At 47.8% G+C, this 4,719-nt stretch overlaps 1 long non-coding RNA gene across 2 annotated transcripts in view; it reads left to right on the forward strand.

Moving 5' to 3' along the window:
* LOC135103012 (uncharacterized) overlaps positions 1–4,518 on the forward strand; it is a 43,335-nt gene extending 38,817 nt beyond the window's left edge. Inside the window, exons 1-2 of one of the 2 annotated variants that reach the window (XR_010269886.1) lie at positions 3,057–3,445; positions 3,992–4,518. This is a non-coding gene — a long non-coding RNA (uncharacterized LOC135103012). Of the gene's footprint in view, positions 1–3,056; positions 3,446–3,991 lie in introns of those variants that run through there. The other variant, XR_010269885.1, reaches the window with a different exon arrangement.
* The last annotated feature ends 201 nt before the right edge of the window (positions 4,519–4,719 follow it).

The following is a 4,719-nucleotide window of genomic DNA, read 5'->3' on the forward strand; positions in this document are numbered from 1 at the left end:
TGTAATCCGCATCTTATATCCCTTCTTTTTTTTAGCTCTCGTCCTTTTCACGTATATCCACACTCTACGTCTCTCTTTTAGTCATTACCCACACCCTATTTCCCCTTTTTCCTATCGTTCATTTTATTCACATCCATACTCTACGTCTCTTCACTTAACCTTCGTCGTCGCCATTCTACGTCATTCATGTCTACTGAATTCGCTTATCCACACCCCACGTCCCCTTCTGCATAGTCCACGAGTACTCACAGCAATCCAGACCTCTCTTCCCTTTCTGTCGTCGCTCCCTACACGCCCACAACACACGTCCCCTCCCTTTTAACGACTTTTAACGGATCCTCCCCTCCTCCCCTTTCTTTCAGCATCTATTCCCGTCCCTCTTCCCTCTAGCACCTCAGTCTCCTCCCTTACCTCTCCCCATCACTCCATCCGATCCACCCGCCCACAACCCACCTACTACGTGTCCAAAGCCGATAAAAGAGCGTGCGTACGTAGTATGGCAACTCGATACGTAGTAGCTGTCATGATCTTGCACGCCTGTCGCTCCCTGCCACGCGTGTCAAGGGAGCTAAAACATCTGTCGTCGATTTAGTGCACCAGGGAAGGGCTTAACCCGAGCGACGCGCCGAGTCACGTTCCTTTTCACACACAGCAACGGGTCCTTATCGTGAATTCTGGCTGCGTTTCCTTGCTAGCCAGGTGATGCATGGTGCGGAGGGCGTGGGGCGGGGTGCGCTAGTGGTGGTGGTGGTGGTGGAAGTATTGTGTGTGTGCGTGTGTGTGTGTGTGTGTGTGTGTGTGTGTGTGTGTGTGTGTTTGTGTGTGTGTGTGTGTGTGTGTGTGTGTGTGTGTGTGTGTGTGTGTGTTCGATGACTGGTGTTCTGATGCGTTTTTTTGAGGGATGATGTGTTTTTTCCGCTTGTCTGTCTGTCTATCTGTCTCAGTCTGTCTGTCTATCTATCTGCCACCCCAAGAAATTATACTGTTTAGGAATTGTATGATCTATTATGTTTTTTTCTTTAATTTCCTTCTTTCTCAACGATGCTTATAAAAAAATCGTTTATACATATTTTAATTCGACATTCACCTCTCTCTAAGCAACATACTGGTTAGGAATTGTAAGATCTATTTTATTCTTATCTCCTTCCTTCTCGTCGATGCTTATAAGGATTTCGTACATTGATTTTTTAATGTTCTGAAAAGGGTAAACTCACTTTTTAATTCGCTGGCATCTTAAAAAAAAGGGAAAAAAGAAAAAAAAAGGACACGAGAAATCCTGGTGGCTGCTTGGTCATTTTTGCCAGGGCACTTTATTTGCTCTACGCTCCTAATGACGTTACTCATTAGGATGGCGTTTTCTGATATGATTTTATATTTTCGTTAAATTCTCCACCGTAAGAAAAAAAAAAAAAAAAAAAGAGAGAGAAAAAAAAATAGTATCTTCAAGCGATCTTTCAGGAGACTCGCGGGCCGCTGCTGGGAGGCGATTAATTGACGTGATGCTGAGCCCTCCGTCGGTGAGGGGAAGGCGATGTAAATTAAAATCCAGGGGAAAAAAAACCCGTCTTATTTTTTCTCTTTTTTTTGGGATGCGCAATATTTCTGAAAGGCGCTTCTCTCTCATCCCTTGGAGGAGGAGGAGGAGGAGGAAGAAGAACCTGAAAAGGAAGATGAATGATAATAATAATAATAATAATGATGATGATGGTGATAATAATAATAATAATAATAATAATAATAATAAGAATAATAATAATAAGAAGAAGAAGAAGAAGAAGAAGGAGGAGGAGGAAAAGGAGGAAGAAAAGTTAAGAAGGAAAAGTGGAGGAGAAGCAGAGGAAGAAGAAGGAGAGAAGGGACAAGGAAGAACAAGAAGTGGAGCAAGAGAAGACAATAAAAGAAGAGGACAAAGAAGAGGAAAAAAAAAAGGATAAAGGATGATGGAGGAATGACTATATGCCTGAGAAGAGGAGATAGCGAGGCGTTCATATTGAAGCGTGAGACAAGCAGAAAACAGGATAAGGAAGAAGAAGAAGAAGAGGAGGAGGCGGAGGAGGAGGAGGAGGAGGATCTTCACTAACATTACCATAAAAACACTTAGTATTATGCGACAGGGGAACATCATGTGGTACAGCTTACAGTCTTTATTCTGTACCTAATCTACCGGACTTCACCGCGAGCAAGAAGTGACGGAAAGAGGAGGGAAAGATGTGAGACCCCTCCCCTGTCCGCTGCTCCCTCTGGTACGCTGGCGGCGGGACAAAGTGAGAAAAGTTTCATACCTGTTTTAAAGAAGAAGAGGAGGAGGAGGAGGGAGGATGGAGCAAGGAGGATGGAGGGAGGAGGAGCAGGTGTGTGCGTGTGTGTTGGTGTACGTTTATGTGTGTGTGTCAAGGATCGTGTCAGAATGGTCGTGAAACAAAAAGAAAAACAAAACAAGATAAACAACGGTCAGAGGAAGAGGCTAAGAAGAGGATGAGATAGTAAGATAAAAGAAAGGTAAGTGAGAAATGAAGCGAAAGAGAAATAGTAGAATAAACAGTAAGAAAACACGACGAATGTAGATTTAGTGAGGCGGCACAACACACAGGAAGAAGAAACACAAACGAACTGCAACGGGAATAAGTGCCATCAAGTTAGAGAGAGAGAGAGAGAGAGAGAGAGAGAGAGAGAGAGAGAGAGAGAGAGAGAGAGAGAGAGAGACGAGAGAGAGAGAGAGAGAGAGAGAGAGAGAGAGAGAGAGAGAGAGAGAGAGAGAGAGAGAGAGAGAGAGAGAGAGAGAGAGAGAGAGACGTACCAGCACTCGAGAAGAACAAGAACCAAAAATCTCGTGTTCCTCTTATACTTTCCAAATTACCTTTCTTCTTGTGATCACTCATCTGAGGCCGCGTTGTGGTGTGAAGGGCAGGTGAGGGCGTGAGGGGTGCGGGGGGCAGGGGAGGAGGCGATGGAGACGGGGTGGGGCCGAAGTGGTGTTATTGTGGCGGTGGGTGGAAGAAGGTAGGAAGAAGGGAATAATGCTCAAGTGGAGGTGAACTAAGATGGACTGGAGAAAATGGAGAAATATATAAATGACCAGAGGGAGGCATGGAGAGAGGCGAAATTACAAATTGGGAAGGCGGAGGAGGTGGAAGAGGAGGAGTGGAAGAGTGATGGGGGGAAGGAGGCGGGGTTCGGGATGGGCGTGGAAGGAGCGGCGGGAGTCACTGGGTCGCGGGAGCCTTGCGAGGTCACGCCGAAGTGTTTGAGGAGGCAGCGACAGCGTGGCCCAGTCCGTGTGCCTGCAGACGCGGGTGGGATAGGACGTGTGGGGTTTTGCTCGTTGCTGGCCTCGTCCGTCCCATTGGCCTTCGCGCCGCTCCGACCAGCCGCTGTGTGGTGGTGTGGAGTGAAGTGGAGTGGCATGGCAGGATGTGGCCCGCTGCGGGGATAGGTTGAAATTGTTGTAAGTTTATCATAATTTTTCAACGAAGAATTCATTATTTTTATTTAGAGAAAGTCGTGGTCACTTAAATTTGCGTTTGGGGTGAATCCTTAGAAACATGACAGCAGCACGGGGCTGAGTAGCCGAGGGCGGGAGGGAGGCGGTCACTGGATTGTAAGGGATTTCACCGGGCAGTCCCGCACGTTGGCTGCCGAACTTTTATGCTCTTGTTTTGATGGGAATTGTAGTTTTTATTTTTTTTGGTTTTTAGTCTTTTTATTGCAAAGCGGACAGGAACATAGAGGATTCCTATGCACCTTGCCTCTCCTCTTTAGTCGTTTTCCCCTACCTGCTTCTTTTTTCCTGTGTGGCCGTCAGAAAGAGGCCAGCCAAGACCCGTCGCTCATTACTCTCGCCGCGGCAGGAGTTCGTTACCCGCTGCGGCAGGGCGGGGCCGCCAAGCCGTAATTAAGATGAACTACGGAAAGTATGACAAAAAGGCATCACGCACCACTCAGCCTTTTTTCTAGCCGCAGCTAATCAACTCGTGTACTGTTTTTGCCGCAGATTGTGTGTCCCAGCCAACGGGAAGATGACCTCCGGGGTGTGACGAGGGCAGGCCAGGTCATCATGGTGGGGATAAACAAGGTCAAGGCCACCATGACTCAGCTGACCCCTCCCTCCTCCTTCGGCTTCTGAAGGGGAGCAACGAGGGAGCGACGCCCCTGAGCCACAGTGAACGAGAGGCGGAGTGGTAGTGGTGACCTTGTGAGGGTGTAGTGAGGCGCTGCGGCCCGCGGGTCTTGGTGGCAGTGGCAGTGTTGCATGTAAAAAATTGGCTTAAAAGGAAAAAAATTCTGAATAATCTGGAAATAAGAGGACAGAAAATTGATTGTTTGATTGTGAATTTGATTGTGAATTCAAACCACGTCAAGTGGACAGTACGAGGCCAGGAGGCGTGTGGGCCCCGCCTCCCGTGTGTGTTGTCTGGAGACCGCGGGGAGGAGGTCAAGGCCTCTCCCTGCCTTTAGGGCGCCGCCGCCATGGAGACGCAGCGAAGGATGTTGCTGCTCTTCGTTCTTCTTTTAGGTGAGTGTTGACTCCTGTGTGTCTCCCAGCAGGCACTCCTCGCGTCAAGGAGGGACGTGCTCCTGTCAGAGGCTCTTCTTGTCTTCTCTTCTCTCACTTCAGGTGTTAGTCACTCCTAAGATGATGGACTAACTTCTTCATTCCCTCTGAGGACGCATGCCATTAATAATTAGTCGGTGTTGAATATGTTTCCTAAGTATGCAATG

This window comes from Scylla paramamosain, chromosome 8, assembly GCF_035594125.1.
Source record: "Scylla paramamosain isolate STU-SP2022 chromosome 8, ASM3559412v1, whole genome shotgun sequence".
NCBI lineage: Eukaryota > Metazoa > Arthropoda > Malacostraca > Decapoda > Portunidae > Scylla > Scylla paramamosain.